The following is a 24,510-nucleotide window of genomic DNA, read 5'->3' as shown; positions in this document are numbered from 1 at the left end:
ATCAACGATAGATAAGGGCACTCATGTTCGGAATTATCCCATTTTTGTCGAACTATTCTCAGCATCACTGTACGCTGGTGATTTGAACTTGATTATCATTATAGCTTTTCATTGGTCTAGTAGGTAAATATAATGGGGATGCAGATGCGTTTTAAAGTATTTGATAAGGGACATATAGTACCTAATTCACCCAGTATTAAAACTCAAAATTCCATACTGTACGTAGGACATGTTATAGTTGTTAAATTGTGTAGGTTTTTAAAATGTTTACATTTGTGAGGGGTGAAATCAATTGTATAATTATTTAGTATGATTCGTATCCCACCTTGCACATTTACCATTCCCATGCTAACAGCAACAATAAATAAGTTCAAACACGTTCGGTCCTTCTTGTTGGAAAAAAACAGGGTTCAGGGATTAGTGGGTATCCAAATGTACTAATGGATAGCTGTCACGTGTGCAAAAACTTGTGGAGGATTCTTGATTCAGATATTTTGCCTCTGTCTTCACTTCGCGGAGCCTCGTATTAAATGGCTAAGGCAATTTTTTTTATAGCTAAGGATGTTTGCTTCTGTTGGGACGGCACTTTGTATGCAGTCAGTGACCAGAATCACAAAATGATTGCAAGGGTTTTAAATTTATGGCTTTTACTATGAATTCTGTTTGTTACAAGAACTTCTTGTGAATTTAAATTTGAGAATTTGCTAATACTGAAACACTGCAACAACATTCGATGTGTTAATTGTAGAAGCTCTCAGCACCTGAAATCTGATCACCCTCATTGACCAAGGAGCCCAGTGGCCTTCTTTCCTCAATCTAAAAAAGAAAGAAATTTACTGTATTCCGACTTTAGGAAAGTGCCTCTTTTTGCATGATCACCTCCCCTCCAAACTTTGGACTGATGATGCTGGTTTTTGAGACTGTAGTGCACTGAGCCTTCCTGTTCTCACCACAGTGTGTGTGCTCTGACCCCTCAAGAGTGCTTGTGCAACGGTTCATCCCCGATTGACATAAGTTATATTACTTTTAAGACTCTAGTATATGTTACTCCAGGTACCCAGGGCTAGTGAGTTGTGTTACTAGTGGACTGCAGCACTTCTTGTGCCACCACTGTTATGACAAAGTGAAAACATGCCTCTGGGTCTTCCACTGCAGACTAGTTGGACAGCTTCTAAACTGCCAACTCGACCTGGCAAAATAACCCTATTGCCATGTCCAAAACTTATTTTTTTAATATCTTTTAAGTCTTTCCTAAGGAAGTCCTATAAGCCCATAAGGCAGAGTGCTGATATTAAAAAGACCATATCGAATTTATTCCTTACATGTCCTGGCATTAAAAGTCAAAATTAAAGTTTTTACTGTAGTAAGGTCCGAAGCCTTATTGGTAAAAATGTGTTTTACTAGCTCACGCGCTGTTTTAACTTCCTTATTGGACCACCGAATATGGTACTTGAAGTATTAAATTAATTGTGGACTTAGATGCCGTAAGCCTGTGTTACTGCTGAAGTCTTATTTAAAGTAAATCTTAAGGCATAGGTGACTTTAGAAAGTCACCACTTTGTTGCCCGAAACACTAATAGCCCTTTCAGTTTATCTGGAGCTTTTGTTCCCCTGCTAAGAAGTGTGTAAAGTGTTCCCAGGAGCATCTGTCAGGTTTCCGGTCTGAATGAATCACAGTCGTACATGTTGCAGATATGTAATGCTGCTATTTGAAAACTGGACAAATGTGACTTCTGCCTTCTAAATCTCATAAACCTGAGAGCTGCATTTGAAATGGTTAAGAACTCCTTTAAGAAAACCTTCAAAGCAAGAATGTGTATAAATGGGGTTTGTCCTAAAGTGTTTCAAAACCTGCCTTGAAAAAGGAAGTTAATGTATCATAATAACAAACTCTTCTCCAACACTTTACTAATTTAAGAAGTGGTCCCCTAAGATTACATTGTCTCTTCCTTAATCTTCCACCTGTAGATAGTCTCTTATCTTCCTTCTCTGAAAAACTTACATTTCGAACTGTTGCCAGACTGGTGAGACTCAGATTTGCTTGAACTTCCTCTCCAGATAACTTTTCTCTTTGTGGGATGGCTAGCAACCATTTTACAATAATCATCATTACTTACTTTTTTAGCCCCTCACCTCCCATCCAACAGAAAAATACTGCATCCCTGTACAGGACTCGTTTACCACTGATACAATGCTAGACACCGCCTGGGGTGTTGTAAAGGCTCTAAATCATTGGAGTTTATTTGATACAAAATCAGTTTGAGTCTCCACTCATAATGGCTACCTAAAAAGGTATAGAGTTAAAATAACTAACTGGAATAAATATATTTTATGCAAGTGTTCCTGATGTTAACAAAACGTAGCTATATTACATGATGTATACAAAAACAAAATGGAGCTATGCTATCACCTGGTCCATCTGGGCATTTAGGGACCTGTCAGAGTGGCTACTCGCGGAAGGAAATATGATCACAATACCTCTTCTGATCTCCTCAAAATAGCTCCCCATCAAAGCAAGATGATTTCTCAAATTTGCCCACATGTTCTATAAAATGCTACATTCTGGAACGCTGTTTTATCTGGTCTACAAACTGACCATCTTGTTTAATGAAAAAGCTCTGGAGAGTTGAGGCCCCCTTCTGCTGTGAACATCAGCATGTGGTAAGTCACTAAAACAATATCTCTTTGGAAATGTATCAATGTCTGGAACGCAATCTCATAAGTTAGTAGGACGATCATGAATCTCACAAGTTAGTAGGGCGATCATGACTGTGAAACCTTTAGGAAACCAGTACGTAATTCCAGCAATACACCCTCCTTTATGTAGCTCCCCATCCACGTTCTGTATGTTGTATTCCATGGCTAGAGTGTCACCTAATCTTAACACATTAAACATAACTTTTGAAGTTGAATTTGTGTACATTAGTGAAGGATTTGTTTCCCCTCCATCGTTGCCTGTGACTGTATATAATGTCCTTACCTTTCAGTGCTTGTATTTCAGTATCTACATATGAGAGGTGAGTTTTGTGATTTGGCCACGGATTGTAGATAAATAATGTTGTGACAACGTTTTTAGAAGAGTTTTTACTAGAGTGAGAATCAGCAAAACACTAATTTACCTCTCCTAAATCCTAACTCATTGGCTGTCTTATTTTTACTGATAAGTGGTTTTGGGTGTCATACACGTTTTTGAGCCACTATAGTTCAGTTACATGTTGCAGAAGCAAACTGATACTATCAAATATTTAGAATGTTTTTAATGAATATGTTATTTTTGAGTGATTTGGTATAGCTTGTGGGATGATCTTGAGGAAGGTTCTTATAAATAAAAGCTTCTCATATCTGTATGATATACAAATTAACCTGGTACGTCACTCTGTCTAAGATGTCTTGGTTATTATTTAGACCAGTGGTTCCCAACCTTTTGACTTATGTGGACCCCCACCGATTCATTACTGGAGCCCCGGGACCCCCACTGAATCATTATTGGAATCCAGGGACCCCCACTCACTTATTATTGGAAACCGGGGACCTAGGCCTAAACATTGTTGATAATTTGAACCGCAAAATAATAAACAAAAAAAACTGAAAGAAGTATTCCATCAAACACATGCACAAATGATAACACCTTTTATTTAATTTGCAAACAAATAAAACAAAAAATAAAAATGTTAAAAGAAAGGTTGAAGATTTTCTAAATTCAACTGAAGCCGCCCATCGTCTATACTATATTCTGTTTGATGCACCTGCACTGCTCCTACCCATAAATCTGAGGGAACTAATTGAATTATTAGCCTCCAATTTAAAATACCTCGATACTTACAGTACGTTATGAAAAATTCAATTGTCCATTTAGCTACTATATATGCACTTTATTTTTACTCTTGTAATATTAATTACTTATCTAAACAGTCAGACCCCCTGAGGAGGCTTTGAGGACCACCAGGGGTCCCCAGACCACAGGTTAGGAACCACTAATTTAGACATCTCTCTGGAGTTAACATGTCCATATTATTATTATTACTATCTTGCGTATCACTTCACGCTGCTTATTAAGGGATCTAGCATTGACAAACATATAATGGTGTGTGCAATAAAATAGGGATGAACTGGATTGGACTAGCTGTGATGTGTTTGCAGCAGTAAATATGTAATATCCATCAATATCCATGTGGTTTTTAATGTGGATATCCTCTCAAGATTAGACTCGCCTTTACCACAATTCAAAGCCTGACAATAAGGAAAGTTATGAATATGCTATGACAATAGCATTGTGCATTCTCTTGATTCCATTAGCAAGATCACATGACACCAATACAGGAATGGCGTGCCAAATTACTAGGCACAGTCTATGGGGCGATTGGGAATAGCTAATGATTTTAAGATCAAGATTGCTGAGTGAGTTAAAATGGTGGTCCCAGGAGAATGACAAAAGGCAGACTTTTTTTCTAAATGTATCCCCACTTTGACAGTCACCATGAGTCCATCGCACACAGGGTGGGTGTACATATCGAGAAACTAAAAATCAGAGGCCCGAGAACAAAGTTGGAGACTGTAAACACATACTCGCTTGGAGCTAAAGGCAGTTCTTCAACATTTAGAAGTCCCCCATTCACAAATTGAAAGAAAAACTGTTCAGATACAAACAGACAATAGTAATATGTTTTACAGCAACAAATTGGAGAATTTACTGCTGTCAGCTTTCAAAACTGAGCCAAGAAACATGAATATGGTCAACCAACACAAGCATAGGATTATCTGCAGTTCACCTACCAAAAGGACAGAACACAGCGACAGGCAAAGTAAGAAGACGAAGGAGAGCCCCAAGAGTTTGTAGATGTGTATGGCAAGCATAGAGCTGCTTACAATTATAAAGACACAAAATGTCCAGATTTAACATCCATGAATCCACACCCTCGAGTCTAAGGGGAATGCACTGTCGATGAATTGATATGGAACATCTGTAGGAAAGTGTCCCTTTCTGACATGGTCACCCCCACTTTTTGCCTGGTATTTGATACAATTTTGACTGAAAGACCGCCAAAGACGCTGCAGACAGCAGACCGCCATTGCTGGCAGTCTGCTGACTGCCATATTAGGAGTCGTGCGAGGACTTCCGCCCATTATGGAATGTGTGCGGTGTGTGCTTGTATGTGAGCGAATGGGGGTGTATGAGTGAGTGGGGGTGTCTTTGTGTACGTTTGCAAGTGAGTGGGGGTGCATGTGTGCAACTGTGCATATGCGGAGGGGGGAGTGTGTTAATGTATGCGTGCATGGATGGGTGGTGTATGCATGAATGTGGATGGGTGTGCATGTTTGTGGATGGGGAGGAGGGGGGCTCTTTGTGTGAGTGAACGGGGAGAGCGGGTGAGTGAATGCGGTGCAGGGGGGAGGAGGCGTGAGTAGATGTATGCGGCGCAAGGAGGAGTGAGTGAGTGAATGTATGCGGTGCAGGGGGGAGTGGATGTGTACGATTTGGGTGGTGTTTGTAAGTGTGTGGACGGGTGGTGAGTGCATGGAGGTGGAGATGGAGGTGTGGGTGCATGTGTGTGCCAGTGACAGAATGAGGATTCCTTTTCATGGAAAGTCTGGCGGTCCGCAGCCCTGTTCCAGCTGGCAGGCTGAGGCCTGCCGCCGGTCTGGAGGTGCTCACCGCCAGCTGCACAGGTGCAACCGCACCTATGGGCCAAGCGGCGTTGTGGCGGCTTGGCTTCTGCCAAACCCCACAACTTGTAATGCGGCGGTTTTTACTGCCGGGTCTGCGGTGGTAAGACCGCCACTCCGAGGCTGGCAGTCTGATGACCTCCAGCCTCGTAATGAGGGCCTGAGTGTTTTCGTGCAGCTAAAGGTGAAAACAAGGCACACAGCCTGTGTACAATGGCCCCTAACACTGCATGCAATAAATGTAAGTCACCCCTACAGTAGGCCTGATTGCTTTAAGGCAGGGTGCATTATATTACATGTGAGTATATATGTGCAAGAGCAGATATGACCCCACTGGGCCTTTGTCAATTCTCAGACATGGTGAGTGAACAGGGAAGCCATTATAAGTACATGTGCTGGACATAGGTCAGTACAAATTCTACAGCTACATGTTGGGTTCACTGAAAATAGGGATGTTTGGTATCAAACACCTCATATAAATAAACCCTCACTGGTTCCAGTGATGGATTTTTTTAAATACAGACACCCAGAGGATGCCTTAAAGATGCTCCCCTGAAAGCCTACCATCTATCCGTTTGCTGGCTGACTAGTTCTAACACACTTGCCACCACCAGGCATGTTTCTGGCCCCCAGGGATGAGAGCCTTTGCTCGTGGGCGGACAGAAACAAAGCCTGCTCTGGCAGGGTTGTTAGCACACCGCCCCCAACAGGATGACTTGTGAATCTGCATTCCAAGGCAGGGGACTTCAAAGAAGCCCACCACCCTGGATATGTAGATCTGGGTTTTCTCAAAATAGTGGATGCCGTACCACTGCCCTAGGGCCCAGTTGGCACCTGGACAGGCAGGAAAATTAGTAGTCAGAGAGGCAGATTAAGCCTACTTTCCACCAAAGTGGTCATATAGGGGATGTAGTGACCCCTGGGATAGGTAGGACATAGGCCACTACCCTGCACTCCCCAAAAATCAGCTAAATTCAGTGTTTGGTGTAGTCTCTTATGCCAGGAAGTTAGATCCTGCTGGCCTGAAGAATGACACTCCAGAGATGAAAAAGGAAGAACTGAAGACCAGCGACAGATTAAGCGCCATCCCAGCCAGCCTGTCTGCTAACTTTGACAATCGTTCCAAAGTCGCCTTGTCCCCCAGCTGCTGGTTCTTCCAAAAGCCCAGGAAAACTACCAGCCTTTTTCCCAGCAGAAATAAATTCCTATGGAGCAGTGGAGCTGCTCCACTGCATCCTTGCAGGCACCAAAGAACTGCTGATGAGGACTCAGGATTGCCAAATCCCACTGCACGACACCACCACTGAACCTGAGCCTCCCAGCTCGTTTTGAAGTGGGCCAATGGTACCTGCGTTGGTCACCAGCCTCTCCAGAGACAGTCCATCATGGATTTTCCCACTGCGACCTTCACCCCGATGTCTGCAGTCTTTTTATGCAGCCCCCTCCCCGCCCCCACCTTAACTGCAACCTCCTCTGGTAAAGGAAACCCTGATGGTCCACTGCATCTCTGCACCCGGATGACCCGGACAAAGGAGAAAAGGACCACTGGTGTCTCTGCTTTCCCCAGGCTTGTTAGATTTGGGCCACTTGTTGGGTCACCGAGACTGGCCTCCAGTCCACGCCTGCAGCCTGTTTCTGTGGGCTTCGTCCACCGCGACTGCCCCGGTGATTGACACCCAATGGTCCAAGAACCCTCTGGAATCGGACCAGGGAGAAGAGGACCACTGGTGTCTCTGCATTGCCCAGATTTGTAAGTGGATCACCCGAACTGGTCCCCCAGTCCAAGTCTGCAGCCTGTTTCTGTGGGTGCTCTCCACTGCGACAACCTTCAGTGACAGACACTAGACGGTCCAAGAACCCTCTGCACCCGGATGCCCTGGACTGAGGAGAAGAGGACCACTGGTGTCCTTGCGTCGATGAGCATCACAAGACCTGAGTCCACTTGGTTGTTCACTCTAACCGGACCACCCAGACCTAACCTGCAACCTCTTACCAACTGGACTGATTCCCATTGGCTAACATTGGGAACTTGACGCCATAGTACACCTCTGCAGCCCGCCGCCCCAATGCTGCTCGGTGTAACCTGCTGGTGTGGTCCCGACCCTTGCCGAATACTTACCTTAAGGCCAGGAGATTGGTTGTGTAAGTTGCTGTACTCTGTTTACTGTATTTGTTGTTCCTCCATAGGATAACACTGCAACTTTCAAGAATTGCACCATGTTGACTTTTCTATACTGTAAAGATTTCTCTTGTAAAACGTACTTACCTGATTGTATTGAATTTGGTGCCAAAATATATAAATAAAATACTTGTTATATTTGTAAATTTGTATGGATCTCCCTATTGAGTTGAGTGTCTCATTTCTTGACTGTGTCAAGACCACACTACCCCCCAAAGGAGCACCTTGGGATTTGTAAATCAAGTCCTCCCCACTAGTAAGGGGACCCCTGGATTCTTTGCAAGTAGATCTTATTTTGATATACCATATAAAGAGCCAGCTTCCTACATTGTTGGCAGCAGTGGGATACAAGACTTGATATTTGCTGTACCTCTCGGGTAATAAGTGACACCACTAAGGAATCCCAAATTGTGTTTAGTTAGCAAATGTTTTTTCCAATTTTTGATTTTTCTAAATTATTTAGAATTTACTGTTAGGGCCTTGTATTATATTCCCCCGTCCAAACTATTTAGAATTCAAAGTCTTTTTATCTAGTTAAGCTAGTGTACCTAGACCATACAAACAACAAAAGGCACTCGTTACATTAACACAGTTTAACAAAGTTTAACAAATAGTACTACGGAGTCAGTGTTCTGGAAGCAAAACAACATTCCATATATTTCTGGAAGAATATAGTAAACATATATTGAAATGAAATGCAAATAAACTTCAACAAATATTTCAATGTCCTGTGATTGAATATCAATATCCAAGTCCAATTCGAAAAAGATTAAAGAAGATAGTCATGTATGTTGCTCCAATCTGTTACATGACTAAATATCAGAAGTCCCAAATTGTTCAGTCCATACTCAACAGTGTTATCCACGTGTATCTTTCAATTTAATCCTCACCGCCAATTTCAATCTCACATCCAACCTCACAGCCAACACGTGTTTCGTCCGGGGATTTCCCCAATGACTTAGGGCTGCAATTGTATAAGTTCCTGTTAAGTAAATCTGGATTAATCATCAAGGTTACACGATGATATAAAGGTCCACCACCGGTTTACCAGAGGGTGGGGTACATGATTATTAAAAATATATTAAAAAACATGCATTCTCAAGCATGTTAGTTCCACGTGTCAAAACATAAAATAAAGTGAACTCTTAGTTCTATGCATCATTGAGTAATTGAGAGTCATAATATTAGTACACAAGTGGAAAGATGGAAAAACCTATCCGATATAAGGATTCTACATCTATGCAAGGTATAGTCCCCACACATCTTCCAAATCACAGGGTGACCTCAAAGCATAATAGTCCTCTTATATGCCCTGATGTTAAGAACCAAAACCCAGAGTCTTACCTATATATTGCAAATACCATATTTTTGCAGTAATTCAAATGTTGAGAGTAAATGCTCTTTGTTACTATGCCCAAATATATTCTGCTTCATAAGCACGCCTGTCCTAGTATTAACAACACCTGTCAAGTAAGTATAACAATATGAACTAAGTGGCTTTGGCAATATATATCATCTAACTCCAACCACACTAAACTCCTGAGACCACACACATAATAATGTTAAAGCACTACAATTATTCATAACACATGTATGTATCTGACTAAGACACCCACTTCCAATATGGATGTTCAGTTTATAATATACCATCAACACCAATAAGGTTATCTGTAATGTTTAACGAAATCTCTGCGCTGAGCCACACTGCAGCATTTGCCCCAACAACTCACCCAATGTTGAAAACGGTAAAGGAATTCAAATTCAAAATGTAGCGTCCTGAGCGCGAGTACGCGTCGGGCCTTTCCGCCTTCGTCAGTATCTCCACAAATCAAAAGAGAAGACGGGGCTGAACACTAGTCCGGTCCTAATTAATATTGCGCTACTTCGGAGTATATTTAATGAAAATAAAGAAAGGACTAAGTTGACAGTGGCCATCTTAAGAGTGGAAATTACGCGATTTCACTAAGAGGTTAATCCTCTGAGGAAAATAATCAAAATGCAGATGCCAAATATCCAGAAAGGAAAGGGTCACCAAAATCTTGTTGATTAATGAGAAAAAAATACATTTTAAAAAGATTAATTGACAAAAAGAGAAAGACCCCAAATGCAGGTGAATGTTAAATATTAATTATGAGATATCAGAATATTAGTACTGTACATTAATTATCATGAATCCAAGAGTTAAAAATATACATCTTCTGTGTAGAAAAACACAGGTTTTTACTTAGATAAATGACAACATAATAGACATACCAATATTTAAAGAAACACAAACTAAACGATAAACATCATGCACAACAACCATATCGTTTAACATTCTATGCAGGACTTCAGAGTATAAGCTCTTTGCACTTTGTTTTAATGTGCCAGTTATTCATATTGAGCAAGTACTTGTAAGCACAAGTAACATATCAACCCATATCCATATGATACATGTTGAGTCATTAAACAAGTACTATCAACATAAAATTAATTCAGACCCATCTAATCAATGTAATGAATGTTAAGTAGTTTAGAAACACCAGAGGTGCTCCTATCCATACAACATTTAATATTGTGCATTACTCATCCTAGTCACCTAGAAAATATTCAAGTTCCCTGTCCGTATTCAGACCTGTTTCTACCGCTCTCCAGTGTAATATCCATAATGCTTCTTTTCTTCTTAAAGCCAACTCTCTGTTGCCCCCCCCTTGGATCCATTGCTATATGGTCGATATCAAAAAATTCAAAAGATTTACGAGGTCCCTGCGATTCACACGACATTAGGGATGCGGGAGTACCGCCAACAGGCTGGCAGTGCCCCGCAGGGCATTCTGACCGCGGCGGTTTGGCCGCGGTCAGACCAGGAAAACCGGCGGTCTCCCGCCAGTTTTCCGCTGCCCTGGGAATCCCCATGGCGGCGCAGCTTGCTGCGCCGCCATGGGGGATTCCGACCCCCTCACCGCCATCCTGTTCCTGGCGGTTCCGACCGCCAGGAACAGGATGGCGGTGAGGGGTGTCGTGGGCAATGGCATGGGCACTGCAGGGGCCCCCGTAAGAGGGCCCCACTTTGAATTCCAGTGTCTGCTCAGCAGACACTGGAATTCGCGACGGGTGCAACTGCACCCGTCGCACCTTCCCACTCCGCCGGATCCATTCAGAGCCGGCTTCCTCGTGGGAAGGGGTTTCCCGCTGGGCTGGCGGGCGGCCTGCTGGCGGTCGCCCGCCAGCCCAGCGGGAAAGCCAGAATGGCTTCCGCGGTCTTTCGACCGCGGAGCGGCCATATGGTGGTTCCCTCCAGGCGGGCGGCTCCCGCCGCCCGCCGGGGTCTGAATGACCCCCAATGTGTGCTACCAGTGGGTATTTGTAATCTTCATGTGCAAGTGCCCTCGCATGTTCTCTAATCCTTATTCTTAATGGACGAATTGTACTACCAACATAATAACGATTACATTTGCAAGAGACCATATATACCACATAGGAGGTACCACAATTAATGTTTGTTCTTATCTTAAACATCTTCTGGATATTTGGCATCTGCATTTTGATTATTTTCCTCAGAGGATTAACCTCTTAGTGAAATCGTGTAATTTCCACTCTTAAGATGGCCACCGTCAACGTAGTCCTTTCTTTATTTTCATTAAATATACTCCGAAGTAGCGCAATATTAATTAGGACCGGTCTAGCGTTCAGCCCCGTCTTCTCTTTTGATTTGTGGAGATACTGACGAAGGCGGAAAGGCCCGACGCGTACTCGCGCTCAGGATGCTACATTTTGAATTTGAATTCCTTTACCGTTTTCAACATTGGGTGAGTTATTGGGGCAAATGCTGCAGTGTGGCTCAGCGCAGAGATTTCGTTAAACATTACAGATAACCTTATTGGTGTTGATGGTATATTATAAACTGAACATCCATATTGGAAGTGGGTGTCTTAGTCAGATACATACATGTGTTATGAATAATTGTAGTGCTTTAACATTATTATGTGTGTGGTCTCAGGAGTTTAGTGTGGTTGGAGTTAGATGATATATATTGCCAAAGCCACTTAGTTCATATTGTTATACTTACTTGACAGGTGTTGTCAATACCAGGACAGGCGTGCTTATGAAGCAGAATATATTTGGGCATAGTAACAAAGAGCATTTACTCTCAACATTTGAATTACTGCAAAAATATGGTATTTGCAATATATAGGTAAGACTCTGGGTTTTGGTTCTTAACATCAGGGCATATAAGAGGACTATTATGCTTTGAGGTCACCCTGTGATTTGGAAGATGTGTGGGGACTATACCTTGCATAGATGTAGAATCCTTATATCGGATAGGTTTTTCCATCTTTCCACTTGTGTACCAATATTATGACTCTCAATTACTCAATGATGCATAGAACTAAGAGTTCACTTTATTTTATGTTTTGACACGTGGAACTAACATGCTTGAGGATGCATGTTTTTTAATATATTTTTAATAATCATGTATCCCACCCTCTGGTGAACCGGTGGTGGACCTTTATATCATCGTGTAACCTTGATGATTAATTCAGATTTACTTAACAGGAACTTATACAATTGCAGCCCTGACGAAGTTATTGGGGAAATCCCCGGACGAAACACATGTTGGCTGTGAGGTTGGATGTGAGATTGAAATTGGCGGTGAGGATTAAATTGAAAGATACACGTGGATAACATTGTTGAGTATGGACTGAACAATTTGGGACTTCTGATATTTAGTCATGTAACAGATTGGAGCAACATACATGACGATCTTCTTTAATCTTTTTCGAATTGGACTTGGATATTGATATTCAATCACAGGACATTGAAATATTTGTTGAAGTTTATTTGCATTTCATTTCAATATATGTTTACTATATTCTTCCAGAAATATATGGAATGTTTTGCTTCTAGAACACTGACTCCATAGTACTATTTGTTAAACTTTATTAAACTGCGTTAATGTAACGAGTGCCTTTTGTTTTTTTGTATAGTTTAAAGTTGTGCGTTTCGCACACAGTTAGGGCTCAGGGGTGGGGGTCCTTCAAAGGTGCACCGTTTGAGGATATTGTTTTCATTTGATATTCACCTCATTGCCCCGAGCGCCAATTTTCTCTCACTTGAGTACACCTGCACGGAGTTAGAATTTAGTGTACCTAGACTTTTAAAGTTTCTAATAAGGTCCCAACTACTCTACAATCCATTACTGAGGCAGGAGGTTGATCCCAGAAGCTCAGTGTGGGCACTTATGAAAACCTTAAGTTAGCCCAACTGAAGGCCCTTTGTCGAGCATTGGACACTTGCTATGGTGTCTAAACCCACAAAAGCATATCTGCAGCAGTTGTTTGCAGAAAATGATATAGCTATGGCAGAGAATGAGGAGAAAGAGGAGATGGAAAAGGAGGATGATGAATCCCTCCACAACTTCACTGACCATAACACTACTGGGAGCACTTCTGATAGTACCCCAGGAGATGGAGACAGTGAAGATGCTGAACTCCAGAAGTTAGCTAGGAGAACTGAATTTGAGTCTAAACTCCTAGCTATAGAAAAAGAAAGAGCTGAGATGGGCCCATCTCTGGTTGCACCAAAGTTTTAAATAGGGATAAAGAATAAGATGTTGACTCTTAAGATCCCCAAAGGGACTGTCCCCAAATGTGTAGAAGGTGATATCATCACCAAGTGGTTTACAGCTTTTGAGAGGGATTGTAAAATGAGGAAACTTAGCCAAAACTACTTTGCTTCTCTACTCTGGGAGCTGTTCTCAGGAAAGTGTAGGGATAGGCTCCTGACACTGAGTGAGGCAGATGCTAACTCATATGACCACATGAAGGATATCCTGATTGAGGGCTTTGGGCCCACAACTGAGAAATATAGGATCAGATTCAGGGAGACTATTGACTATTGGGTAGATTTGACTGACTTCTCTGTCAGAAAACTGAGTGGCTGATTAAAAGGTGACTAGGTGCAAGGCTATGATGGGCTCTATATTATTATGAAAGAGCATATGTTTATTAACTGTGTTTCTGAAAAATTGCTTCATACCTTTAGACCTATTTCTAATTTATCCCCAAGAATTTGGAAAGAAGGCAGACCAAGACACGGTCAAGACTTAGGGTATTCAAGACAATGGATAGTGGGTGTGACCTAAAGAAAGGGGTTGCTGAATTCCCCTCCCCAAAGAAAAGATAATGACCAGTCTAAAAATAAAAACGCAGAGTCTTCTAAAGGCCCACAAAAACCTGTTCAGGATGGTGGGCCCTGAGACAAGACACAGACCAAGGGTGTGTACCAGAGTAAGACTTGGGACCCGTAGAAGGCTTAGTGCTTTAATTGCAAAGCCAGTTGGCACTGGACTGCAGACCCTGCCTGTCCCAGAAAGAATTCCCCTAATTCACCTGCAGCTCCTGCTGCAGTGGTAAGTCTTCAGGTGGGATCCCAGGTTTGGCTCTGACCATGTTAGAAAGAACACAGAAGCAACTTTAATCTTTGAGGGTGTTATGGATGTTGCTGCCCTGGTTGGCCCAGTAATGTGGAGAAGTACAGACAACAGCCTCATATTAATGGGATCAGAGTTGAAGCACTGAGGGATACAGGTGTAAGTGTCACCATGGTGACTGAAAAACTGATCTCCCCAGAACAGTATCTGGTGACACTGTCAGTCATCAATGCTGACAACCAAGCTGTGGTGCATCCCATATCAATGGTGTCCTTAGAGTGGGGAGGGCTTACTGGCCAGAAGAAGCTGCTGGTATCCTCTGTAATTTCTGTAGGTTGTCTGATAAGAAATGAAGTGGAGGCCTCAGCATAGGTTGAGGACCACCGAAAGACCCATACAGCTGTGTTGGGTATACCTGAATGGGTGTATGAGAGAACCAGAGCCCAGGGTCAAAAAGAGGTGCTAGAGCCTCGAATAAGGGCCCAGCCCTCCAAGAGAAAAGGCGGGAAAGTTGGTGAGCCAGCTTCTCAGCAGCCCCAAGCTCAGGTCCCCTCTTCTCAGGGAGAAGACCTCTCAGCCCTTGAGGGAACTGCACCCCATGAACGTGGGCCTTACACAGCAGAACTCCTAGGCCCAGGTGGACCCTCCATGGAAGAGCTGTGCCAAGGATAGAGGACCTGCCCTACTCTGTAGAGCCTGATGCAGCAAACTCTCACAAAATCTATTGGTAAGAAGGACTCCAGTATATTGAAGACAGAGACCCAAAACCTGGTGCCCCTAGGAGAGTGGTAGTGCCTCATAAGTATAGAGAGGTCCTACTCACTTTGACTCATGACATCCCCTCAGCTAGGCTTTTTGGCCAGTCCAAAACTTGGAGTAGGTAGGCACCACACGTCTGGCCAGGTATGTCCCAGAAAGTTAATAAATTTTGTATCTCCTGTGCCACCTGTAAAGCTAGTGGCAAGGTACATCCCCACCCAAAGGCCCCCTTAGTTCCACTTCCGGTTTTTGGGCTTCCCTTTGAAAGGGTAGGGGGTTGACGTTGTGATTCATACTGGTGGTAGTGGATCATGCCACCAGGTACCCCGAAGCTATATCCCTTAGGACTTTCACTGCACCTGCAGTTGCTATGGCCCTAATCAGTATTTTTGCTGGAGTGGGCTTCGCTAAGGAGGTGGTATCAGACAGGTAGTAACTTCATGTCTGCATATCTCAAAGCCTTGTGGAGTGACTTATAAGTTCACTACCTCATATCACCCACACAGAAATGTGTGAGATTCAACAAAACCATGAAAGGCATGATTGCAGGACTCCCTGAAAATCTCAGGAGGAGGTGGGATATCCTGTTACCATGCTTGCTTTTCGCCTACAGAGAAGTGCTGCAGAAAGGAGTCGGTTATTCCCCCTTTGAACTTGTGTTTGTTTATCCTGTAAGGGTATCCCTTCGTTTAGTGAAGAAAAGCTAGGGTAAGCCTCTCAAAGAGCTGAAGCAAGGCATTGTGGACTATGTGCTTGGCCTACTTTCTAGGATGGCTGAGTACATTGAGAATGCATCCAAAAACCTTGAGGCCAGTCATGAGCTCCAGAAGCTCTGGAATCACCAAAAGGCTCCCAAGATGGAGTGAAAACCAGGGCAGAAGGCGTGAGTACTTGAGCATGTGGCTCCCCAGGCACTCGAGGACAAATGAAGTGGGCCTTACCCTGTTCTTGAGAAGAAGAGTGAGTTCACCTATCTGGGTGACCTGGGCACCCCTAAGGACCCATGGCACGGCTGATGTTGCCATGCAGTTGGTCACTGATGGGATCAGGAGGAATAGAGTGAACCTCTCTCTTACCTCCTCTCCAAAGTGGACACACTAATAGTAACAAATGGTCTATTTGAAATAAATCTAGGTTTTTGTTCCATGTGTACCTTTACCAGATGTTGCTCATCATATGCTGCATAGCTGCCAGCTAGCAACATCAAGTTGTTGGCAGCATAGGAATTTTTTGTGTTCTCTCATTTTTCTTATCTAGAGAATGAGAAAGTGTACAGTCCCCCCTAAGAGCTGATGTGCGCGCAGTGTAGCCAGAATTGAATCCATTTTCATTGAATGTAGAAGCACCTCATCAGCATTGTCCAAAATATGCATCCTTTGCAAAAAGCGTGGAATAGTCATGTGCTCCAAGTCTTTACAATCTTACTTTCATGCTTTATTTGTCGGGCATGGGAAAAGACAAATGTGATGGTCTGTCACATTGCGGAAAAAGCTTCTGTGATTTATCTATGCAGGAACGTACCCTCTTTCTGGCATGGTTACCCCCACTTTTTGCCTGCTGTCAGTGTGTTTTGACTGTGTTCACTGGCAGTTCACTGGCAGCCTACTAACCAGGACCCCAGTGACTGTGCTCTCTCCCTCTAAACGTGGCTGTTCCTCACTTAGTATGCCCCCACGATTGGCATACTGGTAGCCCCATGTAAGTCCCTAGTATATAGTACCTAGGTACCAAGGGCGTTGGGACACCAGGGGTTCCCGATGTGCTGCAGTATGTATTATGCCACCCATGGGAGCCCATGCAACATTTGTCTGCAGGCCTGCCATTGCAGCCTGCGTGAAAAGGTGTGTACACCCTTTCACTACAGGTCACTGCACCAGGACACTGTAAGTCACCCCTATGGCAGGCCCTCCTTGTCCAGACGGCAGGGTGCAAGTACCTGCATGTGAGGGCACCCCTGCATGAGCAGAGGTGCCCCTACGACCTCAGCTTAATTTTCCTGGACTTCATAAGTGCGGGGAAGGCATTTTACCCGTGAACTGGACACAGGTCACTACATGTCCAGCTACATAATGATATCTCCAAACACAGGCATGTTTAGTATCACACGTGTTGGAATCATACCCCAATACTGTTGCCAGTTTTGGTTGTTTGATTCCATGCACTCTGGGGGCTTCTTATAGGACACACGGCTTTGCTCCTACCAGTTTGCAGGGATTCCTCGGGCAGCCCACCCTGCTGTCATCCTACAGACAGGTTTCTGCCCTCCTGCTGCTTGATCAGCTCAAGCCCAAGAAGGTAGAACAAAGGATTTCCTTTGGGAGTGCGAGGCAACACCCTCTCTCTTTGGAAATAGGTGTTGCATGGCTTGGGTGGGGTAGCCTCCCCAAGCTACCGGTATGTTTTGATGGGCACATTTCGTGCCCTCCTTGCATAAACCGGTTTGCACCAGTCCAGGGACCCCCAGTCCCTGCTTTGGCACAATACTGGACAATGGAAAGGGTAGTGACCACTTCCCTGTCCATCACCACCCTAGGGGTGGTGCTCAGAGCTCCCCCAGGTGGCCACTTGATTGTGCCATCTTGAATCCAAGGTAAGCAGAGGCCCCTGGGAGCATCTGAGTGGTCAGGTCAGGCAGGTGACATGACAGCCCCCTTCTAATAGGTGGTCACCCTGCTAGGTGGCCAATTCCCCTTCCCGGGCTATTTAGGGTCTCCCTCTTGGGTGAGTCCTCAGATTCAAAGTGCAAGATTCCAGCAGGACACCTGTGCATCGTTTACTTCATCTTCTGGCCACCAGGCCTGCAGCTGGGCCCTCCAGGAACTGACAATCTGCAAATCCAGTGACAACTCCACTTTGCAACATTGTTTCTCTGTCTCCTTCCAGCAACTTGAATATTTCCCTGGCTGTACATCCTCTGAGGGTGAGTCTTCAGTTTGCACAAGAAGCAAGAAGGAATCTCCCTTAAAGTGAAGAAGTCACTCCCCTGCATCCGCAGGTACCAACTGTAAAGACAAATGGCTGCGTGGATCATCTCTCCTCCAGAACTGCATGGATCCTGTATCACAGGTGGTGGTCTGGAGTGGTCCCCTTGGTCCTCTCTACCAGCTGTCCAACTTTGGAGACAGTAAGTCCTGCCTCTCTTTTTTCAGGATGGTACCCTTGTGCACTGCAACTCTTGCAGCTTCCAAGGCTTGATGGCTCTTCTTCCAAGGGATCTTCAGACTCTGTGTAGCCCCAGCCTCCAGCACTCTTCGCTGCAGAGCACAGTCTCCTGCCTGCTGCTCCAGGGACGTGGTACTCCTCTCCAGGTATGCTGAGTGGTCCTCACTGCGACTTCTGTGCCTGCTGCCTGTGGAGGCTGCATCCTCGACTTCTGACTCTCCTCACTGCTGAGGGTCACCTGGGACTCCCCTCCTTGGGTTGAGTCCTCTCCGGACCTTCCTGGTCCCCGGCAGCTCTGCAACTCTTCATCTGCGACTCTTGCCTTTGCCAAGGCTTGTTGGTGGTTCTTCCACACCACTGACTGACTTCAGCTCTTCTTCTGACGTGGGACGTCAACTGCATCACTCCTGGAACTCTTCGCCTGCTCCTGTGCTGCATAGTTGACTCCTGGATTTCACTGTCGACCTAGTCCTGCATCTCCAGAAGGGTTGGTAGTGGCTCCTGCCCCAACCGGACACTCCGACTCAAATTGGACTTGGTCCCCTTCAGTTGCATGTCCTTTTCTTCCTGTATCCATCTTCTGTTTCTTTCAGTCTTGCTTGAGTCATGCACAGTCCTTTTACAACGTTTACCTGTGGTATTGGGGTAAAAACAGGTCTTACCGCTTCTCTCCTGGTCATTGAGGACACCCTGGCACTTACCTTTTGGGGTTCTTAGGGCCAGATGTAGGTAGCTGTTTGCATGTCGCAAACTGCGAAAAACGCAGTTTGCGCCATGCAAACAGCCTAACGCGATGCACATCCCCAAATTGCGAGTCGGTACCGACTCGCAATTTGGGGATGCGACTCGCAAATAGGAAGGGGTGTTCCCTTCCTATTTGCGACCGCATCGCCATGCTGAGTTGTTTTGTGACCGCGAATGCGGTCGCCAACCAACTCACAGTTACCACCTACTTGAAGTGGGTGGTAACTCATTTGCAAAAGGGATGGGGTCCCCATGGGACCCCTTCCCCTTTGTGAATGACGAAAAAAATGTTTTTTCAGAGCAGGCAGTGGTCCTATGGACCACTGCCTGCTCTGAAAAAAACAAAACCAAATGGTTTCGGAAGTTTTTCTTTTTGCAACTCGTTTTCCTTTAAGGAAAACGGGCTGCAAAAAGAAGAAAAAAACTGCTTTATAAAAAAAGCAGTCACAGACATGGAGGTCTGCTGTCTCCAGCAGGCCACCATCCCTGTGAGTGCATGGACTCGCTATGGGGTCGCAAAATGCGACCCACCTCATTAATATTCATGAGGTATGACTCGCAAATTGCAAGTCGCAAAATTTTACTTACCTACATCTGGCCCTTAGTTCCTCCAGCTCCCCTCCTCAGATTTCATTGCCTTGGGTGAGGGACTGGCTTTCACATTACACTTAGTATATGGTTTGGTCTCCCCCTAAGGTCTCCATTATTTCCTGTTATTTCACTGTTTTATTTTTCTTTCTATGCCAATTCCTTAAAACCTGGCATCATAAGGCAAATGACTCATGCTGGGGACAGAGCTCAGGATGGAATGGCACAGCACCCTTGGGGTGGTGAGCATTGAACAAAGCTACTGATGACAACCAAGGTACCATGTTTATAGGGCTGATATTAACCGAAGTATGCATCCTCACTTACATATAATTCTCCAAAGTTTGTCTATAGGGGCTTGCCCCTGCCTGTCCAATGAGGTTTTACAAAATATCAATAGGGACCGAACGTCAACGCTGTTCCATATGCATCTTTCATGATCACCAAGTTTTTTTGCAATAAAACACGACAGTGATCCCTTGTAATGAATGTAAATATTGCCTGGTGACCACATCTTGCAATGCATGCATGTGAGTTTGCAATATGCATGTCATGTTTATTAGTATGTCACCATATGAAATATAAAATACAGATGTGTTAATACCAGTCCTGTGCATACCATCTTATCTTTTTTAACACAGACAATAATAGGAGCCCAAAACAAGAAACTCTGCCACATAAGCCTGACTTTCAGGTTAAATGTTGTCTTTTTGTTTAATCAAAATCCTGGGGCATCTGCATATAAGTCCTGATGAAATCCATGGACCCATAGTGACCTAACAAAGAAGGGCTGAAACATGTTGATGAATTATTAGGGTGTGATAACACGTCACTTTTGTCAACACCCATAAAGTATCTGCTTTTAATCATGCTAGAGACACATAAATAAAGGGATACCACTGTGACAATTAGGTATTTTTTATTTATACCCCAGTGAAACACTTTAAGAGAAACATCTGATAGACGTCTAGCTGCAGATTCCTTACCTTTGAATTCTTCCCAGGCATCAGACTGGATGCAGAAGATTTTTCATGAGCAGTATCCCTGCATGCCGGTAGGTGGTTATGATTGGCTTTGTGTCCGTCATCCGCACCGGAAATTATGTCGCAGCTCCTAACTAGGAACCACTCAGGTGCGCGAACGTCAGTTCTTTTCTTTCTGCGCCAGGCAACGCTGATCTGAGAGAGAGCTACTCCTCTGTCATTTTCTTAACTGGTCTTTTTTGCCTTTTTGTTGGGTTGTAGAGCATGTTTTCACAGACGACAGTTTTTAAGCCCTACTGATTCTGTCATTGGGAGATGTCCATGACAGATCTGAACCTTGTCTGCTTGTGGTGTTTAGAGCGTGACCACGACCCAAAGTCCTGCTCAGTCTGCCAGGCCATGCATCCGAAGGCTTTGAGAGAGCGGTCCTTGCAGCTGATGGTGGCCTGGCACGCAGGTCGAGGTGTCGGTTGAAAGTAAGGCCAAAGTTGTCATCATCTCACTCAAAGTCCTCTGGGCGATCGGGTAAGTTTGAGGCACAAGAAAAAGAATAGTCGAAGTGCTGTTTGACCCTCGTCTGACATGACAAGGGAGCGTCGTCATTCTAGGCTTTGTTCTTCAGAACGTGCGCCTGGGAAAACTCCGCATCTTCCTGAAAGTCCATTGCCCGACTGAAAGAATTTTGAGCCCATGCATCACATTTCTGGACAGTGACCCTGCCTGAGTGACTTTGGGCCCCGTGTGGTTGAAGGGGAACCCCATTTGGTTCTGTGCTGGCGGCCTTGGCCTCTGCACTAATGGGCTTTCAGGGATCCAGTCCTCTACCTTCTCCGGCACCGATGCTGATGCTCCCGGTGCCATTGTCATCCAGACTCAGATGCCGGCTGGAGCTTTGCCTCCTTGATCGAATCCTGAGCCCTGTTCTGCTGTGGTAGGCCTCGGGTAAAAATGGGAGGGGTCGGTGAGCCCTTGTGAATACCAGCCATATGAAGAATTGGACTGGTGTGAGGACTCGGGTGAAGCCGGTGGACTGGACACATCTCCAGATACTGGTATGCTTCCCCCCCACTGTAGCTATGGAGGAGGGAGTCTCCTATGCACTGGTGGTGAGGAGGAAGGCTGAGGTCCTGGACCTTCAGCTACCCTCTTTGGCAATCAAGACTAATCTCTTGACAGAGGTGTTGTTAACGTGCGCATCCACCTTTGAACCCTTGCTCCTATTCAATAATGCCTTCAGAGACCTTCTGGGTACCTGGTCCAAACCCAGCAGAGGGCTCCTGTGAATAGGACGATTGCCAACTGCCATTGCCCTACACCTGGGGACCCAAGTTTCCTGAAGCAACACCCCACCACTGAGAGCTTGGTGGTCCAAGGATCTGCTTCCCATGGTGTGTTCCCTACTGCTCCCCTGCATAGGGGATCCATAAGGCTGGATTCATTTGGGAAGAAGATGTTTACTTCTGCCAGTCTTGCACTGTGCTCTGTGAACACCGCATGCCTTCTGGGCTGTTATTTTCACACGCTGCCACAGGTCCCAGGGGAGGCCCAGTCTGTACTCTCTCAGGTAGTTGCAGACAAATGGACACAACCGACTCGCTAGGAAGAGCAGTTTCTTCAACAGTGGCCCTATGGCGCCTGGCTGAGGACGTCTGGCTTTTCGGGGGCTGTCCAAGCTTCTCTGTTGGACATGCCCTGCGATGGCACCTGTCTCTTCAGAGAGAAGGCAGATTTAGCACTCAAGCGCTTCATCGATTCTTGTGATATGGCAAGGTCCGTGGGCCTCGTGCTGGCCCCTGGCACCCCCCTACCAAGGGCTGTCAACCGTGCCGATTCCTGTCCTGGTACCGTGCCATGCCTGCTGACCAGCCTCTGCCTGGCTGATGGAGCGGGACCCACCGACTTCATGGGCTAGGTGGCTAGTGGTCTGGTCAGCCCACCCTGACTCCTACAGCAACCTCTAAACCCTCCTAGTCGGCTTCTCTACCATCACGGACACCCAGTTGGTGGCAGGATTTGCGATCACCAGCCCCCCTGCAATCCGTTACTTCAGATAGGTTGGTTTTGCAGATATTTTTAAGGGGCAACTTCCTCCCCTTGGAGACTACCCCTCCATCCATGCCACTATTTTATGACCGAATGATGGAAGATCATCTCTCCTTTCTCCGTGAGGAAGTTGCAGCTCTCTTGGCCAAGGGAACCATAGAAAGGGTTCTGGTGCTAGAAGAAGGCTGTGGTTGCTATTCCCGCTACTTTCTGGTCCCCAAAAAGGACAAGTGTCTCTGCTCTATTCTAGACATTTGAGCCCTCAATCTCTTCCTCAAGAAGATCAAAAAGCTCATGTTGGCTCAGGTCTTGTTTGCCCTGGATCTAGCAGACTGCATGGCAGCATTGAACTTGCATGGCTCTTATTTGCACATCCCTGTCCTGCCTGCTCACCGACTTTATGGTAGGCCACGAGCAATTTCAGTTTACCATGCTCCCCTTTGGCCTTACCAATATCCCTTAGGTGTTCACCAAGTTGATGGCGGTGGTTGCAGCACATCTGCGGAGATTAGAGGTATCAGACTTCCACTGCCATCAGTCTTCCACTGCCTCAACGACTGGCAGATGAAGGTGGTCTCGCCCCAGGCTGTTGTGTCTCACCTCCAGTCAAGGTGAACCTCCTGCATTCGCTGGGGCTCACTATCAATGTGCTAAAGTCACACCAGACTCTCTCTCAAATACTCTTTCATCAGAGCTGTTCAGGACACTTTGCAGTTTTGGGTTGATTCTCTTGAGCGGCGAGTCCAGGAAATTCAGGTTATGATACCAATATTTTAGCCTTAATCCTGGATTTTGGTGAGACTGACTCTGCGGCTGCTGGGCCTCGTGGCCTCCTGCATTTTGCTGTTGACACATACTAGATGGCATATGCATTCTGTACAGTGGGAACTGAAGTTCCAATGAGTGCTGCGTAAAAGAAATGTCTCCAACATGGTTCATATCTATGAGGGAACTGCGAAAGACCTGCAGTGGTGATTAAAAAACCGTGATTGGACCAGAAGCAGATCCTTCTTCCTTCCCCACCCTAATCTGACAGTAGTGACAGATGCGTCACTCCTTGATTGGGGGGGCCATCTGGGAGATGTCGAGATCATAGGAATCTGTTTTCCGGTGGAAGTGGGACTCCACATCAACATGTTGGAGCTCTGTGCGACCCGACTGGCCTTGAAAGCTGCTCTTCCCTTTTTCAAGGGAAATATAGTGCATGGGCTCTTTGACAACCTCACCATCATGTGGTACTGCAGCATGCAGGGTGAGGTGGGATCGTGGACCCTTTGTCAAGAGGCTCTTCCCCCCTGGACATGGCTGGAACATGGCACCTCATAGTTGAACATCTGGTGAGCTCTTTGAACGACAGAGCAAACAAACTCAGCCGAGAATGTCTATCAAATCATGAATGGTGTCTCCATCTGGAGGTGGCGCTAGGTCTTCCAGCAGTGGGAAAAGCCTTGGTTAGATCTGTTTGTCTCCCCTGAGAAGTACAATGTCTACAGCTCTACGTGCTGGAGTTTCCAAGGTGGTACTCACCCAGAGTTCTTAACAAGATGATAAACAACCGGGCCCAGGTAATCCTTGTGGCTCCAGACTTAGCACAGAAAGTCTGGTATCCTGAGCTGCTGAGCTTCTCCATTGATCCTCCGATCAGATTGTCCTTTCGGGAAGATCTTCTGTTGCAGCAGCAGGGGAGGATTCTTCACCTCAACCTGTCCACTTTTCGCCTTCTTGCATGGAGATTGAGCAGCAGTAGTTGAAAGCCTTTGACCTTCCTCGCGAAGTCTGTAACATAATATTGGCAGCCAGGCATCCCTCCACCAAAACGGTAATGCCTGCCGTTGGAAGAAATATGCGGCATGGTTCACAGAGAACTCCATTGACCCAGTTTCTGGTGTTCTTCTATTCATTCTTTCCCTAGCCCAGCAGGGCTCTGCTTCGAGCACTCTTGAGGGCTAATTATCTGCAATTTTTTGCTTTTTTGC

General features: G+C 45.3%; 1 protein-coding gene across 4 annotated transcripts in view; it reads left to right on the top strand.

Annotated features, from left to right (window-relative positions):
- Nucleotides 1-24,510, top strand: part of LOC138304453 (histone-lysine N-methyltransferase, H3 lysine-36 specific-like) — a 1,084,114-nt gene that overhangs the window by 499,613 nt on the left and 559,991 nt on the right. The gene's annotated exons all lie outside the window — the stretch shown is intronic.

The sequence above is a fragment of the Pleurodeles waltl genome, chromosome 7 (genome assembly GCF_031143425.1).
Source record: "Pleurodeles waltl isolate 20211129_DDA chromosome 7, aPleWal1.hap1.20221129, whole genome shotgun sequence".
Taxonomy (NCBI): Eukaryota; Metazoa; Chordata; class Amphibia; order Caudata; family Salamandridae; genus Pleurodeles; species Pleurodeles waltl.
The sequence above is the reverse complement of the archived record's forward strand: the minus strand, read 5'-3'. Positions and strand labels throughout refer to the sequence as shown.